Source organism: Drosophila grimshawi, unplaced genomic scaffold (assembly GCF_018153295.1).
Source record: "Drosophila grimshawi isolate 15287-2541.00 unplaced genomic scaffold, ASM1815329v1 contig_1377, whole genome shotgun sequence".
Taxonomy (NCBI): Eukaryota; Metazoa; Arthropoda; class Insecta; order Diptera; family Drosophilidae; genus Drosophila; species Drosophila grimshawi.
Genome location: NW_025062900.1, coordinates 24,217,930 through 24,240,350, shown reverse-complemented (window position 1 = coordinate 24,240,350; position 22,421 = coordinate 24,217,930). Strand labels below are relative to the sequence as shown.

Here is a 22,421-nt window from a genome sequence, read left to right as displayed (position 1 = left end):
CACTGTGCACTTATTGATTTTTGATAAATAAGCCCACGCACCACGTTAAAGCTATTTGGCCGAGACTCAACAACAAAAGAAATACGCGAAATGAGGCAAAACAAATTTGATCAGAAAGCCAGAGAAGTTCGAATACTAGCAAAGCATAATAAAATATTGGGTAACTCCCAGGGAATGTTATTGCATAAGTTCATAGTTTGGTTATTGCTCTACAAGATGAACGATTCTTTTTTGCTAAATAGCTGGAAAAAACTTTAAATAAAAATACCCAAGCTTATACAAATAAAGTTCATAGCTTACTGTTTTCACAGATGGTAGCTTGCGGTTAAGATATTGAACTGTTTATGTGGCTCGTAACTATGCACAAAAGCAGTTGTTTTTGAAACCTTACTTCAGTTAACAAAACCATTCAGCTGCCTTTGACCGGGATACCTGTAAGGCTCAACAAAGCATTAAATCAATTGCAATGATACACATTATCCCCAATGGAAAATAACTAACAGAAAATAAGTAGCTGCTATGGTAGCTATTCCTCCTAACGACAACAACACAAACAAAAAGGAACAGTATAATTTGCAAGACAAATATTTCTTGATATAAATCCAGTGGAACAGATTGCTTTAATAAATATTGGCCAAGCGTAGGATATAAACGTGTTTACACAGCCAGGACGCGACAGAACAAAAGCGAACAAGAAAACACAGGGACCAAAGAGAAACAACAAACAGTGCAAAGAGCAGCAAGAAAGAGCAACGAAAATCAACGGATTTTTTCGAAAAACACTTTTAAAACACATTTATAAAACGGCTCCGAAAAGCATTGAAACAAAAAATAAGACAAAAAAGAGCAGTGTAAACGGCGAAAGGCAAACGTTGGGTCAACTATCAAGGCAGGTCACCAAACGGGAGGAAGGTGGAGCGGAGCGGGATGTTGGAGCTGTGGGTGCAGAAAGCTACTCGCCATTATGGCCGCATTAAGCGGAGCTGAGCAAAAGTTCAGGACATGACCAAGCCAGCCGCTCGTATGACGTCGCGTATACGCAATATTCGTATATCATGTATGTGTATATGCGACAGCGTGTACGGACACTTAATCTTTCAGCTGGCGCAGATGCAGTACAGGATATAAGGCTCATATATCTAAGGGCACGACTAGAGCAGCTATCCTTAAGGAATCTCGAATGCCCCGGCAGACAAAGCAAGCACAGTTTGCACTACAGGAGACAAACCTCCGTTTGTGGGAGCTGCACAATCCAGAATAGGTTTCAGTAATCCATTAAAATATTACCAGCAATTATTCAAGGCATAGCTCGCTAAACGAACGAGAATAATATATTTAAATCTTAAAGTACGTTTGTGTAATAATTGATATTCTTCTATAGGAACTCTTCTGATTTTATTTTCTTGACCTGATAACACTTTGCCTAACCTGCACTCTTACCCAAGTGTTTATACATACTAATTTATTTTCAACCAGCAGAGTAAATTGGATTTTCGTGATTCTCCAAGCAGGAGGCGGCTTTGGTCCAGCTGTGTAAGTCAAAGCATGAGTTATGAAAATTATTTGCGGCAACTGCGGTCGAGGAATTGCACATAATACGTCAAAGTCAGAAATTGATTTAAGTCAATTAATTTAAACGAGCCACAACAAGAACAGACCACGCCCTCACCCTCATTGCTCCCCCAACCCCAAGCCCTGGCCGTAAGTACGACACGCTTCTCGGAGCTGCTATGCTGTTGGGTTTACTTTTTTATTTGGGTGGCTTGTACATAATAAGCAATCGGAAGTGGTTGCCAGACACGTATTACGTGTTGGGGCTATGGGGGAGGATAGTGCTCACTTAGGGGTTCAAGCTGAGCGCCGTTATAATTGTATTTGAACAACAAACATGACGTAAGAGGCGCTGGAAAAAGTGAGAGGGAGGGGGAGAGATATAGAGAGTCGTAGGTAACAGGGAGGAATTGTGTTTACTCATATGCCTTGCACAGACAAGTTAATTATTTTGTGGTGTGCGTGTTTATTTTTGGCAAATCGATTTTCACGCGCTCCAATATAGACCCAGATCAAACACTCACTAAAACATTAAGCCAGCCCTGGCTAGAGCCTTATTTACCCTAACAGTTTTCTCAAATATTTGAACAATGTTTGTCTGAATTAATTAACAGTATTTTAAAGTGCCTGTGCAAAGTCACTAGATGAAGGGTCCAAAAGGGGAAGAGGAGCGGAATGCAGAGGCAGTAGTCGCTCCAACTGATTTGCATTCTTTGGTCTCAGCATATTTCATGTTGATTCTCTTTTTTCGGCTTCTTTGTTTGCCGGCCGACGCTTTGCATAAGTTCAAAGACACAAAAATGCAAAACTGGCTTAACAAATATGTATGTATTTGTATATAAAACATATACACAAGGAGAAGGGGATCTTCGTTCGGATACCGAGCAATAAATACCCTTGCACACACATGGCAGTTAATCCAAATATGACTCTGATCTTAGCCTATTTAATTTTCGAACGATTGTCTTGAAGAATTCTGATATTTATGGGTGAGCTTGGTAAGATTGTTCAAGATATATTTAAAAAAAAAATGAGTTGAGAGCCAAGTTCCAATAAGAGTTGTATTATTCAATACCAGATCGATGACGACCAAGCAACATGGAATATAACTAAGCTCGTAGTCATGATTTAAAATATATGTAATTTGTGAGGCAACTGCCTTTTTACTGAATATCCTCTGCAAGGGTATAAGAAAGGAGATCCGAAAAACAATGTCGTTTTAATTAAAATTGCCTGCACAGTTACAAAACTTCTATGCAGGAGTTAGCTAAAAAAGGATAAAAAAAAAACAGCCCAACAACTCTCTCAAAAACTTGTTGAAAGCTTTTTTGTTGGCCAACAGTTTTGAGAATTGCATTTCTGTTGACGACATTGCAATGGTTATATTTTTAATTGTCTAATACTAGAAGAGCTTAAGCAAAATAAGTTTTATAATTTATTAAAATAATTACAATCCAACAGGCCAGCAAATAGATGCGAAACTAAATGCTTAAATTTGAAGACCAACATTGACTACAACGCATGAACAAGGACATTGAAACTAGTTTGAAAAACTTTGAATGCTTTCATCTTTAATCTTACATGAAATTCTTTTAACTTAAAGATTGTACTTAAAATTAAGTGTATCCAGCTTTGACGGGTTTTACTCCCACTCCGGCTTAAATGAAATCATTTTGCAATACATCATTAAGAAGAGCTACCCAGCCAAATGCATCCTTCATCTTTCACATTTCGTGTACACTTTCCCAGATCCGTCGCTCGAAAGTCAAGCACACACACACAGAGCTGGAAACCTGCTTATAATTACCCTGTAGATTACACATTTTACATAACAAGGCCCATTCATTAATGTCATCAAAAAGAGCAACAGCAGCAACGTCTGTAAATCTGCAACATTTTGTTGACACACCCACCGGACGGCAAACGGACCTCGTTAATGACACCACCCTCAACTGCCTCAGTCCACACCATTTCCCCCAGAGCAGCCCACAAAGTTGCATTTGTGCAAATGCCATAACGAAGGAAAGGCAACCAATAAAAAGAAACAAAAGTAGCAGCAGCAGCAGACGAACCGGTGCTAGGACGTGCCCATATACCCAAGCTAGTGACATTGCCTTTCACCATGAGAATGCAACGATTTAAATGGAACTCACATCTACACACACACTCAGAGTCAAAGTCCCACTTTTGTGCTAGTTAAAATTTCCGAAAATTTGCCGCTGCAGGTGCAACCAATTTGATGGCCCTCCAGGGGATTGAAGAGTCGGGTGGTTTCATTCATGGCATACTGGCACCATCAAGCCCCCATCATCCCTCCACTATCGTCCCCTACATCCACTCCATCCTCGCATAGAGAGCAGCAGAGAATGTCACACAAAAAGTTGAACGACGACAGCAGCAACAACAGCCGCTTGTGACCGCTGCCCCCAAATCCTCTTTCCATCCTTTCATTCAAGCGATTTGTTTAAATGCCGAGCTGCATTTTACGGTTACTTGCAGCGTGTTGTTATAGTTATATCCAGAGTCCAGAGAGTCATATGGGCTGTTGCCTTTAGGGGAACAGCAGCAACAATGGGGCTAACTAGGAAGAGCCAAACTTATCGTGATTTTAATGATCTATTATAGCACGTCCCAAATTTGTTTTAGCTTTATGATTGCTTTTTGTCTCTCTCTTGCTCTCTCTCTCTCTTACTCTCTGTCTTTGTCCCACTCTCGCAGTACAATTGCACTCATTGCCATAATCCAGAGACATTGTTACCCACTCGTTATGCCATCCATGCTGTTAGCTTTCCAAATGCAACATTCTATACACATACAACACACAAACCCGTCCCGTGGACTGACAACTTTTTATTGCCTGGTCTCACCGTTAAGTCGGATTTATGCGATACTGTCTCCATGCATCTCCTGCCATTCTCTCTGTGACTCTCTCATTTTTGGGGAGCATTTTGTAATTCACTCTGAGTTTTTGGCCAGTTTATTGGCTGGGACACATACGCTTTTGACTGGTAACGCCTTAATTGAAGTCCCCCGTTTCAATTTTGAACTTATAATTCGGTCTGTCTAACTGTGCTATTGCCAGTCCACTTTCCCACACTCTCTCCCTCTCGCTCTCTTTCTCTCCATCTGTCTCTTTTTATCGCGCGCGTATCTTTTGCGTAGCACATAAAAAATATTTACTCTGTGCTCGCAATTTCAACAAAAGTTGTTAACTTTTTTCGCTGCAGCTTATCCAGCACATGTGAATGGGATTTCTCGCTCTTTCCCCCTGCTCACACTTTGTTTATATTTAAGTCCACTTGTCTGTAGTCTGTACTGGTCTGTTCCTGTCTGGTCTGGTCTGGTCTACTGCGAGCCATTTTGTTTTAATGGCCAAAACTAAGCACCTCGCACACATATGTGAAAATATGTGAAATGTGAACAAGTTGGGGATTTCATTTTGACACTTGATATGACATGACAGCAAACTACCGCAACGAAATGAAATGTTATGCCACATGCTGCAAGCTGTGTATGAGCTCTTCATTTTGAGCTCACTTAAGATCCAACTGATATTGTATGGATTAAAGCACCAATTGATTAGCAGCGGAGTGTTTACATCGTAGCTTTTGTTGACAAGTGATATAATCACACATTGTGCCACAGTTTATTCATTTAATTTGTTCTTTTTATGTGAATCTCTATCATAACAACGAGAACTTACTACTTACATACAAATAATAAACTGTTAAAATGGGTTACTAGAAAATCCAAAAGCAACAAATTGAAATTCACACAATGATCAAGGTAAGGTGTTATTTTGAGTAAATGTTCTTACACAAAGTAATAAATGGTGAAATGTATTCTTTCGAATTAATCAGCCAAATAAGCTTTCCGAACAAGTGTACTAGGTATTTAAAAATAACATATTTATTATATTTTTTATACGTGTATATTAAGGCATATTGTGACAATAAGAATACAATAATGAAAAATATAATTCGAGGGTTACAAGTTCATATCACGTTTGACTTTAAGATCAACACATTTTTAGACTACTAACTAGTAGAGGCAGATATATTATAAAACACTCCTCCATTCAAGATGACCTAAATTTTATCCCAAAATTTGTTTAATGAGAGGATTTGAACAGTGTGTTTTTCTGTACATAATATGCTGGCATTGTTACCAATTTTTCTTGCAATTTTTTACTTGCAGCTTACAAATTGAAATCATGCAAAACGAAATTGCAGAAATAGGAAACCGAAACGGAATCAGCAGCAGTACAAGACAAACTAATAATACATAATAATAATAATAACAATAACAGAAAGAAATATCATTCCCCAGTTGGCCACTGGCCAGTGTAACGTGATGCGATGCTTTCCCAATGACTGCATCCACAACAATGTAGGAGAGCAACAAAAAGAGCAAAAAACAGAAACTACAAGCTGTCAAGTGGATGAGGAAGTAAACAATTGCAGAGCAAACAATGCGAAATAATATAGCACTTAAGAAGAATCTCTTTGCAGACAGCAAGAACAGCAATAATCAAACGCACCACGGGGCGTATGATTAACGGGAGATTATCAGTGAAGATTTTAATAGATTTATGCTGAGCGCCATGGAGCGTGGGAAATTGAAATGGGAAATGTGTCGAAGACGTGATTTCAATATTAATAAATGCATTAAATATGCTAAAACAGCAACAACAACAACAACGGCAATTGCAGCCACTACAATTGCTACAACAACGGCAGCAACAACAACGCCACTAACGGCGAATGGAACAACAACCACTGGGCGCATACTGGAAGTAGTGCTTAGCAGCTCAACCACGCAGCCATTAACGGATATGCAACGAAACCACCTGCTAAAGATGCCAACAACTACAACTACAACTACAACAGCAACAACAACAACGACAGCAACAATAAAAACAATAGAAGAACCAACAACAACAATTTGTGCAAATTCAGCAGCAGCAGCAACAATACAAAAAATTGCCAAGACTTTAAGGACATTGGCAGAGAGCTGGCCACAGTCTGGACTGCTATTGACGCTCTGCCTCGGTCTCAGCCTCGTGGGTAGCAGTCAAGCGGGCTTCGCCTGCCTCAGCAATCCCTGTGTGTTTGGCGTCTGCATCGATGGCCTGAACAGGTGAGTCCTTCACATCTCCATCACATAAGCTACCACAAGCAGCTGCCGGTGCTGCTGCAGCAACTAAGTTGAATCCTTGCATTCTGTGCTTATTATCGCCAAGCCAATAAACTCAGTTCAACACATTTCGAGTGGGCAATAAACTTGCACCACTTGAGCGACAGCAGCAGTTCCTGTTTGCCATCGATAGCCATAGGATTCTATTCCCACACTTACAGAGGGCAAGCATGTTGATGGCGCCACTTTGCAGGCAAATGCATTTCCCACACAGTTAATCCGTCTCACTCTACATCTGCCCGCTATTTGCCTTTTATGCATACCACCCCATTTTAAAATGAGGCCAAGTTGCGGCTGCATTGAATGGCAGTTGAGTGGGTCGGTTGCCATAGAGAAGTGGGTTCAATTGCATAAGCTGCGCATTATTAACTAGAGAATGTCTAATGCACATCCTTCAGCAACAATAAATTTTGTACGTAATGTAGCGCATCCTCTGACCTTTATATACGCTAAACGTTGGGCTTTTGTATGCAAACAGAGTTTTAAATGATGCAGAAATTGGCGGATGAGTATCACCGAAAATTAATTTTAAGATAGACAAAAATAGAAAAGCTTGATCTGCTTTCAGAAGATGGATGTGATTAATATTGCAGTCCTTCATAGAAAGGTAGATACAAAGATAAAACTAAATTCGACATTAAGATCACACATTAAATTACTGTTGAAAAAATTAGCGTATGCATTTTAGCTTCAGAACTTGACTTAGCGCGAGAGAGTTTAATCTGTCTACAATTAATAAGACTCTGCTAGAAACTCAAGTACTTTTTGATTTATATGATAATCTAGCTAATCCTTCACATTAGCTAAGACCATTACTCAATTCAGCGCTCCGCATCGGTTATTCAATGTTAGAACACAACCACTATAGAGTTATTAGCATATCCTTAGTGCAGTTGCGCACATTGTCATATGTATGTACATAAAAAGTATTGCTCAGTGGCAATTGTACAAACAAGCCATAGATGAGGCCAACTATTGGCAAGGCACTCTTTTTTTTCTTCTATCTTACTGACATTCCATTTTCTTTTTGCCGCGATCTATGCGAATGTGGCCGCTGAATGCGGTGAGAAGCGGCCTCAATTTTAAGCGTTATCAGGCACGGTCGTAGTAGCCCAACCAATCTCACAGTCTACGAATTTGCACTATAAAAAGCGTTTACGATATTTTTTTACGATAGCTTCACGCAAAACTGCAAGTCAAATGCGAGTCCTGGCAGCCGGTTGAAATGTTTTTTGGCGCATTTCTTGACATAGCCACCAGCTGGGAAGAGCAAACAGAAGAAGGGACGGCGGTAGTCTTGTGCTTTGTAGGAGTTAGGGGTTTAGCTCAACTGGCGGGATAGAATTTTATGCGCTGGCAGGAAAAATTTATAGCTGCAATTAAATTTAACACGATTCAATGTGATTTAAACGGATTAACTGAATAGTTTTGCCCCATTCCAAAAGTTCGCTAAAGGGTAGGGAAAGCAAACATTATCGTCGATGGCTACAAGCGACTGAGAGTTATCTGAGCACATTGATATTTTATTGGTTTATCGTGGTTTATGTTTGACTAGTTTACGCCAATATCGGTATTTATGACTCGTTTCAGAGATGAGTAAGTTTTATACAAATCGTAAAACTGGGAATGTGAATGTGTTTAGCAAATCGTTGGCGAGAAGCTCGAACAAAGGAGTTGAACATAAATTTAGAAATCATTTTACTTAAATGAGTTGATGATGTGAAAAAGTTGTCGTTACAGATACTTCGTCGTTTGTTGACTTAGGCTTAGCAGTTAAACGTTCTGTCAGGACTAACAATATGATTATTTAAAGCCTTTTAAAGATGTTCAGTAATTTAATTGAAGGCCTACGATAAAATATATTCACGGTGAAACTGACAGGACATGTTAAAAAAGAAAAAACATTTTTCGCTTACAAATTCAAGCATTATTTCACTGATTCCCATTGGTATTGCTAGCGTTCTATCAGTTATACATGTAGCAGCTAATGCGATGCCCCAATGCCATTTATCTACTCAGTGCAATTGTTTTTGGCATGCCAACAAATCAACAGGCCTCCAGGGTGAACAAGTCCATGTCAAAGGCAACAACAAAAGTATTTTTTCCTTACCCATACCAAGTGTCTCTCATGTGCTTTAGTATGTCTTTTACCTGTCCTTATCTACAGGTATATGAGCACAAAAAGTGACAGAGATAGAGAGAGAGAGAGAGAGAGAGATTGAGAGAGCTCTACAAATGCATCCTAATGTAATCCATAATAAAAGAGTGCACACACCAACCCGACAACCTCTCATTCCCCTAGGTATCCCAGTAGCCCACTACAAAAGTTCTTTAATTAAGCTGTGTAGCAACAAACTTATCCTAGAGAAGAGGAGAGTTGACCGAGGCCAAGCTAGGAAATGTCTGCCATGTTGAGCCATGTCGGTGACAATCCCCCGACACTTTTGCATTTCCGTTACGTTTCTATTACCGTTACCATTGCCGTTGCTTTATCCGTAACCGTTACAATTTCTGTTGCTGTTGTTGCCATTGCTGCTGCCTTTGCTGTTTCCGCTTCAATTTCAATTCACTCTTAGTAGTAAAAACTCAATCCCAATTGGCTACCAAATATTTATTTCCACTACTCAAGCGTAATGTTTCGAGATTGTTGTCCATGTTTATAGCACCCGCCTGGCCACTGAGAAAAATCCATGTACGTTCTACTGTTAGATAAAGACACATTTATATGTGCATATGCATCTATGGCAGTGTGGCTCACTTCAATTACCAACAAAGGTGTCAGAACTTTCTCCCGCTGCACAGTGCCAAAAAACAGAGGGTATGCAGATAAAAAAGATTGGGAACGGCATGAAAGCTTTAACGACCGAGATATATTTATACTGAACAAATACAAATACAACAAAATTGGCAAAAATAGTCTTGAAGCACATTTAAGGCTCAATTGAGACTGAGTACAATATTTAACAAATACAAATAGGTTTACCTTGATATTCACATGCTATTCACAATACAGCATTTTATTTTCCTCAAACCTTATAAAAATGACACTTCTTTTCTCTCAGTGTATGCGCTACTCTTTACACCATATTGTGATATTTGTAAAACTATTTTTATCTAAAAACGTTTTCTTGTCGTTGCTTTACATTTTCTTCTACCTTTTCATTTATGGGTTTGCCCACAAAACTTTTTTTGCTGAACGCTTGATGCATCATTGACACACCGTTGCGCCCACACCAACCGAATGTGCCATCTCCCGCATGTGTCGTGATAACAAAAACAACAACAACAACAACAATAACAACAACAAATGAGTTCAGCTCGTATTCGTGTTACTGCATTGACGGCTACACAGGGATCCAGTGCCAAACGAATTGGGACGAATGCTGGTCGGGCCCCTGTCAAAACGGTGGCACATGTGTGGATGGTGTTGCCTACTACAATTGTACGTGTCCGGAAGGATTTTCTGGTAAGTGTACGCGGTTTATTTTTGCGCTATTCCAACATAGATACGCAGATAGTACAACAAATACGAGTAAGTACCAAAAAACTGCATAGCATGCTGAGCTGACTATGAGTTGAGGCTGGTTGGAGAGGGTTGAGTGTTTGGGATGAAAGGGCGTCGCACACCACGTGCAAAATGTATTTTTATTAAGCCAACCAAAAAGGATCCCTGGCCATCCATAGCAGCCACTCCAGCACGGAGTGCACACACACAGAGGGAGACGCCAAAGCGCTCGGTCAGGCTCCGATAGTGCCGTGCACGCCAAACGTATTTGTAAAATTTGCGGCAAGCCAAAAATATAGAAGAAAATACCGAACAAAACAAATAAAGAAAATAATGTACAATACTTTTTTTATTCTTATTTCCCGCTTTCGCTCACATGTGTCTATTATTTTTTTAACGCCCGAACAAGAAAGCGAAACGAAGAAACAGCCCTAAGAACCTAAGCCGAAGGGAAAAGAATTCAACCACGACAAAGACGAAGTTTAGTTACTCTCCCAGTGATTAATGACAAATAGTGGTATACGTGTTGTGCGAGACATAAAGTACTTATTTTAAATTTCTTTACATTTCACAACTATTCATTTTGACGATATGAACTTCGTAACTCACTGATTTACATAGGCAATTACCCTATACAAAACTTAGAGTACATTAATAGAGACAAAAGTTTTCTGACCTAGTCTTCTACACATTCGCTAAGAAAATGTGAAACTGCAGTGTGCAAATGGTTTTGGGAGGTGTCTCGCAGGATATTAAAGGGGTGCGATGAGGGCAAGCCAACTTTAATGTTGTCTATTGTGGTAGTCAATGTTGGGTGTTTAGCTTGCCACTTGCTAATTTTAATTTGTAGTGTGGGTGAATGTGGCGAATGTGTGTCCATATGTATGTGTATGTGTGTGTGTGCGGAAGTCTCAGCATGAATGTATCTAATGTTCATCCTTTGGCTTCGTGTATTTGCCGTCTGTAAAGTACATGCATATAAGCACATTTACTTTTGCTACGTGTGTGCAGCACTTAGTGAGGTCTGTCCGTGCATATGTGTGTGTGGGTGTTTGTGTTTAGGAAGTGTCTTACAGTTGACTTTATAAAATTTGTGAAATATATAGCCCTCGTGTAGGTGCTATATGAATTACCCTTCAACGCCAACTAATTCCAAATACAAATTGCTACAAATTTGTGGCCTAAAGTTGCCAGTACCAAAAGCTTATAGTTTTTCTTAGAAGTGTGGAAATGAGAGATAAATAATTGACTCATAGTTTGGACTAGTAGTTGACTATGTCTAACTATGAACATTTTCAAATGGAGCTTTACACAATTTAAATTGTTGGATACAACAAGAGCCCCTTTATATGTGGTATGATTTTGTGCCAAGGATAAAGTTAGAAATCAGTGTTATATTCCATTAGTAAGCGAGCTTTCCATTTTCAGTTTCGACAATTAAGCATCTGAAAAAATCGCATTTTAGTATTTATGCAGTAATTATCTTTAATATTATGTACCCTAAAGTTTTTACTTATTCCGGAGCATTACTCATACAAACTGATTGTCGCCATTGTGGCGCTTCCTATTTATTTTTCTTTTTTTAATTTTTCCCACAACACAACAATTGCATTAAATTAGCATAAATAAAACAGTAGCAAAGCAGAGAGAGTGGTCAAGTCGAGAGTGGCTGACTGCGATATATCCTGTAGGTTAGCTTAAAGGAAGCTTCATCTCTAGCTTGTACCGGCAGACAGACGGATACATGACGACACGGCTGTGCTCGTTTTTCTGATCAATATATATAATTTATTAGAGTTCAGACATGCTGCATTTTGTAGTTTATAAGTATTTTCAAAACAGTATTATTCGTAAATTTACTAAAATAAATAAAATTGCATAAATCACTGCAAATGAAATCAACACTTAACAAGCAAAGCTCGAAAAAATTAATATGCCTTATTTCAATTCACTTCCTTCTACTATAGTTAAAAAGTTATTCGATTTTATCAAAAGTTAACAAAGTTAAAAACATATTGCTTTAATTAGATACATAATGTTCAGGTTATCTTTAATCTAAGAATTGCTTCTGTCAGTGCAAAGACAAAGTAATAATGCTGTTCCGTAAGACTTATGGAAATATATCCAATAATGCAGACTGTTACATTTGGTAGAGATTTTGAGTGGATTAAGCATAAAAAATACTGCAAAACCAGAACTAAGCATCAGCTTTGAAAGCTTTGAAATAAAAGAGCTAAATAGGTGAATAAATTCTGCGCACAAATGAAATATATGAAAAAATATGCTTTCTGTACACAAAGCCACAAAAAACACGTAAAAAAATAGATTTTTTTTTTGCCAAAAGTGCGAAACAGCAGGAAATGAAGCAATAAACTATTCAAAAATGTTATAGGATATTTAAGAATGCCCGACTTGGTAACACTCTGTACCAAGTTCAAAATAAGATTTCATTTCAACTTGGGAAAAATAGAAACGTTAAGTTCTGATTAAGAATATATAAACGCAATGAAGTTGCAGATGTGCTCATTTAAAATAATTATTTAATGAGTAGAGGGTACATTAAAAGTGCTGCATGCCGGCATAATTGCTGCAGCCAGCTGCACAAACATTCTAATTAATATTATAACCGCCTCGCGTTGTTTTTCTTGTTTCTTACCCTTTTGAAGTGCATTTGCCTTTCAGCTGCATTTCACTATTTCGCGTTAGTCGTTTGTACCCTTTGAGGTGGTCATCACTGGCAACAACCAACCCTAGGTTCAAGAACCCACAACCACCATTCTACCCCAAAAAGTAGACTATGCTTTTTTTGTTTGTGTCCCACTTACCAAATATCCTGGTTTCTATCACAACGAGAAATGGTTACAGCTAAACCAAATTAATGCATTGTTTGCTTTGCTTTCTTTTGATAGGTTCTGGTTTGGGTTTATCTAATTGCTATGCCTATAGGTATTCAGGTTAATTATGAGGATCCCTTGAGTGCTGAAATGTAAGGAATATAAAATCAATAATTGAATTGAATAAAATACTGAAAAAATGTAAATGAGAAAGAGTAAAATACGCAAATTAAATGCTTACTTATCTGCATAGAATATTATGCACGCCTTGTTAGTCAAAATGTGACCAACAACAATACAATATGCTGCTCATTGCAGAACTCTAATGGCAAACAATCTAACAATGGTGCAATTCTCAGATGCATAACCTTGCTCCCTTTGCCAGAAACACATACACACACACAGTGCCTTTTATCATGAGAAAAGGCATCTCCTTGACTGCCTTTATACAATCATTGCAGTCAGCACAGCATTTGAGAGAGGGAGCCAAAAAGCTGAGGGCATTCAGCGCGAAAACAATGCAAATTGCAGTTGGGAGCCATTGCCAGGCCTATTCACATTGAAATTCGCATTTTACATTCATGCAAAAGAAAGTGCCACAAATCAACAATAAAGAATGCTCTTGACAACAACTGCTCGGCTTAAACATACTCAGTACACACTTGTACCATGAGAAGTATATAGAAAGTTGGATATCCTTTAAATCACACAAAATTGAATCCTTCTTATAATTCTTAAGCTGCTTAAGTTCGTTGTCATTGAGAATTGAACTTCAGTTCACATAAATTGTCAATACCAGTCAACACTCCTTATTTGACCGCATATACCGCTTTCACTCAGATATCGACTGGGTATTAAAATGAAAATGCATTCAAATTGCAGCAAGTCAATTTATATGTACTTTTTAACGTCTGCTTTACCTTTTGCTTAACTTCACTTCAATTGTATGTTTTTACCATACATTTTCGGTGCAGCTTTTTATATGTTTGCACTCTTATCATCAGGTGAATATGAATATGAAAATATGATTGGAAATTCAAGTGAATGTAGGCCCCACTCCACCCTATATTTCTCCATATTTCTGTTCCTCGTATGCATTTTAACGTATTCATTGCACATTCATTCAATCAAACATGCATTTGGCTCAGCTGCTCGTTCATTCATGCCTTCATTTCGCTTACCTAAAGATATTTGTCTTTCTGGCAAGAATTTATCTCATTTTTTTTTTTATTTGATTCTTTTTGTGCTATTCGGCGTTGCCTTTTTTCAATTTTTGCCTTACCGGCGACAGCTTCAAGCGATTGCTCCATTTTTACTTTTCATTTTCTCCCCACATTTCCTCTTTATTCATAACCATGAAACGAATACTATTTGGGACATTTAAATCGCATCGTTACCAGTTCAACTTTTAAAGTTGCCAGTGGGTGATTTATCGAGGGATTTGACCAAAAAAACAAATCGAAATTCATTGAATTTCACGTGGCTCAGCGATTTGCATAAATTTTTTATTTCATTTGCTCAATGTGCGTTAGAAATTTGGTCAGAACGAGAGAGAAGGACGGTATTACTGGTGTCCAATATTTAAATACATTTGTGGCTATCCAATTGTGCCCATTTTCAAACTAATCAATTGCCCTAAGGAGATTTAATTTTGCTTAACACGCTGCTATTGTTATTATTATTTAAAAATACGTGTGTGGCATAATATTAAATATTTAAATTATAGCGTATTGATTTTACAATGAAAACGTTCAGGTTTGTTGAACCCTTGCTGTGCAGTTTTTCACACATTTTACACTTTTATCAGTGTTTGTGTGTAGGCTATTATGGTTTTGAAATTAGCCATAGAAGCGAAAATGACATTTTAAATGCATTTTCTCATGATTTAATAGGTTAATTGCAAAATATGCGTTAATGTATAGTAAAAGTGTGCGTAATTGATATTTTCACGGGTGAATTTTCACTTTAAATTTTCCCTATATTATTTTGAAAAAGAAAAGGTGCGACAAAAATACCAATAACCTACCTATGTCGATGGAGATTATGAATATTAATTAGGGATTACATATTAAATATTACTAAAATAACAATTTATAATAAATTAATGGCGAAACTAAAATTAATTAAACCGGTGATTAAAAAACAGATATCTGAAACTATTGCATTAATTACCAATACCCGCCCACAAAGCTGCATACTTACAACTTAGTTGCAACACCCTCAAATCGACGTCGGGTAGGTAACTTAGATAAATAGAAAGAAATTGAAAGAAAATTAGAGAGCGTTAATAAGACCAAGATAGATAACCGTGCAAGGCTCATCATGTCTGCTGAAATGCGATTTTCTCACTCATACAAATGTATATGCCCATTGAAGTTCAACACAATGCTTTCTAATTTTACGCAAACTTGCAGGCGAGCGATTTAAAATGTTTCACATGTATTTCTATGAAAATGATGGAGAAGCTATCTCAATTCTTTAGAAATGGTCTGGCAAGAGAAAACCTTAAGAAAGCAAATAAGAGCGCTCAATCAATCAGTTGCAACCGACTTCTCAGAAATCTGCTGCCTGTGTCATACCAGGAAATGAGGCTCCTTGATTAAGTTTAGCGACACGATTCGTGACACATTCCTCCCAATCTCTGAAGAAGGTGAATTTCCCAAATCTGAAATCTCGAACTAGTCTCATAAGAAAAAGTGGACAATGCAAGGAAACCAATGAACTCTATCTCCGTTTGTGAACAGTGTGTGCGAAAGGGAAACGAAATCCGAACTGGAGTCTACATTACCAAATGCAATTAATTAAAAGCTTTTAAGCACTGGCATATACGTATGCACCTATGAAGCTTACAGTAAATGCTGCGATTGCAGTGAAAATTAGTAGCTCCCCAGGACTCTTTGGCCTCAATTGTCATTGTCCTGGCCAGGCTTGGGGACTTCCAGCTGATGCCTTTCGTTGGCGCAGCGAAAAAGTGCAATTGAAAGCGCAACAATGCGCACCACAACACATTGAAGTGGCGCAGTTGGGTGATCCACTCTCGCCCCCTCTGCATTCCTACCCAGCCCAACTCAACCAAACTAAAGGATATGCGAATTGGAATTGCTTGGCTCTGCACGCTGACTAAGTGACATACTTGAATTGCTTTAGTAGCAGGATTCAACATGGGTTGCATTTGGGGTGCAGCTTGCATTTGATTTTTCCTGATTAGTTTCCACAGCATTCACAGATGAGCTAAAGTGCATTTCATTGCTCACTGTCACATAGAGTATTTTCAACCAAATCCGAGCTATGAGAACAGATTGGCATCGCCTGGATTAAGTGCGAATATAAATTGCGTGGAAGACATCGAAAGCTAGCAATCGTATAAATTGTGATATTTTTTTTCTATAGCACGCAACTATGGCAGTGCCTATTAGAATTTGTTTATTCTTATGTGAGCTGATTAAATAAAATTAGGGAATGTATTTGAAGTTTGCTTTTAGAATTTCTAAACAAATACAATAACTATTTATATTATTTTTTTAATGCTGTGCTAAAAATATTTTTAAAAAATTGTTTGTATACATTTGGAAACATTAAAGCGTAGCCACAACCCTTGGCAATATATAAATGCATATTGGCATCATTGCATAGAATTTTTAGTTTCTAAAAAAAATATTATTTCCTAGTTGCTAGAATTGAATTTAATAATTATAACGAAATTAGAATTTTTGTTAGCTACGCTCGCTTTCAAAGTATTCATAGCTGTTCACTCATTCATTTATTTATATGCATTTATTCTTTCGTTTTTTGCACTCACCAACACATCCACACACACACACACACACACACACACGTTCTCATGAACAAAGAACTGAGCCAAGCTTAAAATGCAAACGAAATGAAAATTAAATTCAACTCATGCCATATATATTCCCTGTACCCATTGAAAAATTCTGAAATGGGTATAGTAAAATCATGAGAATGTATGAAGCAGGCAGAGGGAGGGAGTCAACATTTAATTGTCCAGATTGATGAATCAAGTTAGTTCAGTCATAAAACGGATTTTCTGGTTTATCAAATAGTAATATTATTTTTTCAGAGCTGGGTATATCGTAGTCAAAAACCCTATTTGTATTTATATTGTTTGTTTTATTTTTGTTAACGATGCTGTGTTCTAAATGCATATATGAAGCAGTCTCAATTCACCCATTGCCCTCTCTTGTTGTCGACGCCCAAAGCATAAGTAACAAGCAAATAAGAATCACAAAATGTGCATATATAAAATTCAAATTTAAATTTGTGCATCGACTATAAACACAACCTGGCTAACGAGAGGAGTTTCAAAATCTGCTGGAAGGGACATGAAAACTCTTTGCAGTTTATTCTAATTGCGACATGGGTGCAAACAAATGTTTGTACCTTGTTGAACATATGTTTATAGTTCGTTGGCAACAACTACAAAGAAAAACAAGTGCAAGTCAGGGTGAAAGCTGAAGCGAATTAAAAACCAGTAGCAACAGCAACAGCTGTAGCCAGTTTCTGCAAAGGAAATAAGAAAGTGGAAGGTAAATGAAAAAATGTTCACTACTGAGTAGATAACCCTTACTTATATCCCTATAAAAATACTAAAAGAAAGATATGTATCGTCATTAGGTAATCTATATAAGAGATTATTAGAAATTATTGCTTTAGATTACATACCTTAAAAAGCATTAATAAATCATTCTATAAGCACAAAACCTTAGATAAATTCTGAAATATTCTTCCATTTAACCATTTGGTAAACCAAAATTCATTTCTTCCTCTGTCACTTCCACAATTCACAATAACTACCAATTTCATGATTTCATTCGTCTCAATTGTTGTCTCGCCTGTCACTTTGCAAATCCCACGCACATTTATCAATATTTTAGCATGTCTGAAGCGCTTCGTCATACTAAATTCAATATTGAAGTGCTTTTTGGCCCTATTGGCAAAATCAAATTTTGATTAATGTTGCATTTCAAATATTTAGACATTCACTGACAAAAAAAAGATAAAATGGGAAACAAAGGGCACAAGCAAAATTCGGCCGACGATTGTATTATAAATTGTGCTTTCAAAACAAAAAGTGAGACAAAAAATACAAAAAAAAAATCAACAAAAAAATACATAAAACCCTACAGCAATCAAGGTATAAACCGATGTGGTGCGGCTGGAGGGTTGGACATGGCAACCAGTGTCGTCCATTAACCACCGAAAGAATGTGCGTTCAATTCGAAAAATTCATTCATAAAACATGCCGTCGATTGCGGCGCTACGAGTGCTGAGAGAGAAAATTTTGGCCACCAAACCAACCCTCCTCACTGCTGCATGAACTGACCATTTGACAGAACGAAAAACCGACCCCTAGATTCTCTTCCCCATGCCACAAACCTAGATCCTGTCCACGCACATGCAGCAATAAAGTGAAAATCGATTTTCACTTTAACGACTTCACACATAACACAAAAAAAAATCGAAAAAGAAAGTTAAAAAAGGCCTCACAGCAGTCGCTGAAACCACAAACACAAGAAACAATAAAAAAAATAAATAAAAAAATAGAAGAATGTAACGGCAACGCATAGAAACAGTTGACCATTGACAAGCCTGGGGGTGAGCGGTGTGTGGTGGCTGCTGCTATTATAGTAGCTGCAGTTGGCCAAGTCAACCTCAATACCGCTTAACATCAGCTCCTGCACCATCCTCCACAGTTAACCGCAAGTGCGTCGTTCGCCAGCATTGAAACTGGGTTAAGAATTGTGAGCAAACGAATAAGACTGAGATAGAAAAAAGAAAGAGAAGGAGAGAAATTTGGCTCCCTCTTTTTGCTTGACCACTTCCTGCATTTGTGCCTGAACTGGAGCGTACTGTGACATTTCATATTATGCCTCCGGCAACCAAGGTATATTTTCCATTTCCATTTCCATTTGCCTCGCTGCCACTTTAACTGGCTCTTTTGGCAACGTGTCGTGTGCTTAACGCAAAGTGAATTATTTTCTGAATGCTTGCTTCAAATTATAGTTGCAAACACAAAGTAAAGGGCAAGAATAAAAAAAAGACAGCTGCTACAACTATTTTTTATTAAATGTGTAAAAGGGAATAACAAAGTTGTGCAAAAGTGAATAGCTGGCAGAAGGAAGCATATTCGATCAAATAAAGTATCTAGTCGAGTCAAACTAGCCAGCTCTTATAAACAGACTTCAAATTTGTAATATTAAGTAACCATCCCAAAATGCACTCGTTTAAACCGAATTGGAAAAATATAACTAAAAGTTCTGGGCTTAATTTTTGTAAGTCTTTGATGTGGATGGTAAAGACAGAAAAGCCAGAAAAAGTAAAAGGTGGTCGATAAAACATTATTCTTCTCAAACCAATTATATTCAAAAGCTCACATTTTTAGAGAAGACTGTAAAAAATATAGACATGTGGTTTTTGTCAAAATAAATAAGAAATCTAGCGTTCGGTCTGTCTTGATGTAGCCATAAAGTGAAGTACTTCGTAAACTGTTAAATTTAAGAACGAGAGTAAATAAAATTGAAATACGGGAATTTTAACAATTTGATGTATTGCCTCATCAAATCATAAACCAAAGAACGGCACATAAACAAATTGAAAAGCATTCGGCCCACTCAACGCCCCACCCTTGATTTAATGGGTAAGTCAATGGCAGTAAAAGCTGCGAAATGAAATACGAGAGTGGACTTGTACCATTCATTACTTAGAAGCAGACAAATTACGCTTACATTTTTGGCTCTGAATGTGTGAGTTCCATTAAAATCGCAATCATCTCAATGTAGACACTGCTATCCTTTCGATTTAGCTCAGATGCTCGATTAGTTCTTAAACTTAAACAAATGTTTCGCAGTCGAATCGGATTCGAGGTGATATGAATTTCAAGTGAAATGCTAAATAACCTGCCCTAAGGTATGCAACTCAATTTTAACACTCATCTTTGGCTGCGTGTGTGGGCGTCGACTGTTCTTGGCTGATCGAAAATCGTAAGTGCAGCGGTTATATATATGTGGTCAAACACACACATTACATGAATTTCGCACACACACACACATATGCAGACACGCACGCAGACACATACAGAAAAGCCACGTCAAAATGCCATCAAATGGCACCAGCTGGCAATGGAGAAGGAGTGAAGTTAGCTTAACTCATCATGTTGACTGGCTTGCACCCTGTAGTCAAGATGTAACACAAGCATGTTTAATAAACGACAGACTGATGGAAGCAAAGATGGGGGGAATATTGCGGAAAATGTGTATGTGAAAGCTGTTTAGTCGTTTTGTTTGAAAGAGTCTAACTTTAATTAAAACTTTAGTATATGTTTAACATGGCTTACGCCATTAACAACTCAAGAACAGCCCACTTTGAGCTTAACGCGTAGTATCCGCCTGTTTATAGTTAATTAAGCTTGAAGCTTTCAGTAAGAATAATGGCGCTTAAAGTTCAACATTTACCTTACAGCCTCTTTAACAGGTCAACTGTTGGCAAGCTTTCTCGAAAACTAAAGTCAAAGGCTAAAAACGCTTTATGCTAAAGCGTATTTACCAGTAATTGAGTAAGCCAGGCTTTTGTCTAAGCTCTTGAATAGGTCATCTCATGGCCTATCAGCACAATATGTACATATTTTTCTTACTCTGTAAAGCTTCCTCTAGCTTGGTTTGTTCATTGTGTTGATTTAGTGCTTATGCAAATTTAATATTCGTTTGTCTGTTCGGCGGCCACCTCCACCCATTTGCATACACAAGCATTACAGTTGCATTATAAATAAAGCATAAACATATACATACACACACCAGATTTATCTATATTTTTTCTCTTTTTTTTAGCATTTATGAGTGCACAGCTGCATAGTTACAGTTTTATGCCCATCAGTTTATTTTGTGTGATTTATGAGCACAACTGATAAATTGCTTCTCTACTCCATTTCCCCCTGTTGAGCACCTGAAAGAGTGCATGTTTTTTTGTTTTTTTTTTATTATTTTGCACTAATTAAATGCGTTTTTTGTGCATTAAATTAAAAAGTTGTGAGCTAAAATTTAGACAAAGTGCAAAGAAGGCTTTTTGACACTTTTGTTTCGACACTTTGAAGTGCTTTTGTACAAGTTTTTGGACGCCAGACAGACGGGCAAACAGACAAATGCACAGACACTTAAGATATAGGCAAGCGTTAGCGAAACTTTGGCATAAGTACAACTTTTGTGCGCTTTTCTTTTTTGTTAGCTAACTTGTTGCCAAAATGGAAAACAAAAGGCAAAACTATGTCTAAAATCGCATAGGAAAAGGCAGAAATATCGCCCAGTCAAGACACGCAGGCAAATAAATTTCAAAAAGTTCAGACAAAACCATTCGCTGGCAATAAATTTGGAGCACAAGCAGCCCATAAGAGCTGAGAAAAAATCACTCATACTCATTGCTGGCAGTGCCACAAACAACCCAAGAAAACTATAGCTAACACAATGGGTCGCTGCTCAACACTACCAAAGTCTGTTTCCGTATGCTTTCCAGCTGTGTCTGTCAGTCCTTTTTTCTGTCTGTTTGTTTACATGTCAGTTGCTACAGTAGCAGCAACCACCGGCTGAGACTTACCATTCCTCCCCTTTTCTTCTACCAACTTGTCGTCGTCATCGTCTCAGTAGTTGTTGAGCAGAAAATTGAAAAGTTCTTTTAAGCATTGCTCTTGTTGTATGCAACTGATGTTATTTTCCTGCTATGCAACAAATAACTGTCTTCAAGGGTATAACAACTGTGTCATGTCGCACCATCGAACTCATCAACTTTATTTCTTTTCTTATTATTCTTATGTAAATATTTGATTGGGAACACGCGACCAATCAGCTTAGACATCTGTCTCCAAACCTTGATGAGTTCGTCTATTTGGCATTTAAATAATTGACCTGAAATTCTATTGATAAGTTTGTCTTACAAACATATCTCTTAATAGACATTTTGGCCAATTGAACGCCCAAGGTTATTTTCTTCTCGGAAAAATAATCAGATTAAACTCAAATCAGACTAAAGATTCATATTTCAAGTGAGGGTTCATAACAGCTTTTGTTTTTAATGCCTTCCCACCAATTCAAGTTCAAAGATCGAAAAAGGCGGGACACTAAAACTAACTATGGAGGGGGTGCAGAAGAAGCTTAACAAAACAAGCATTATTCTTGTTTTTAATTGAATGAATGCTCCTCCAATTTCTTATTCTTTAGCTCATTTTTTTGTTAAAGTATCTTACATGAAAAGAAATAAATATCTCACATCTTTGAATTTATATATTGATGGAACATGCATTGAACTAAGTTCTGCAGGGCATTTAAATC

At 37.6% G+C, this 22,421-nt stretch overlaps 1 protein-coding gene across 2 annotated transcripts in view; it reads right to left on the bottom strand.

The window, feature by feature from the left end:
• Positions 1 to 22,421, bottom strand: part of LOC6566509 (MKRN2 opposite strand protein) — a 55,290-nt gene that overhangs the window by 11,095 nt on the left and 21,774 nt on the right. Inside the window, exon 2 of one of the 2 annotated variants that reach the window (XM_032739615.2) lies at positions 13,078 to 13,231. The exons of the other annotated variant lie outside the window; for it this stretch is intronic. The gene's annotated coding sequence lies outside the window, so the exon portion shown is untranslated. The remainder of the gene's footprint in view (positions 1 to 13,077; positions 13,232 to 22,421) is intronic. 2 annotated transcript variants of the gene reach the window in all.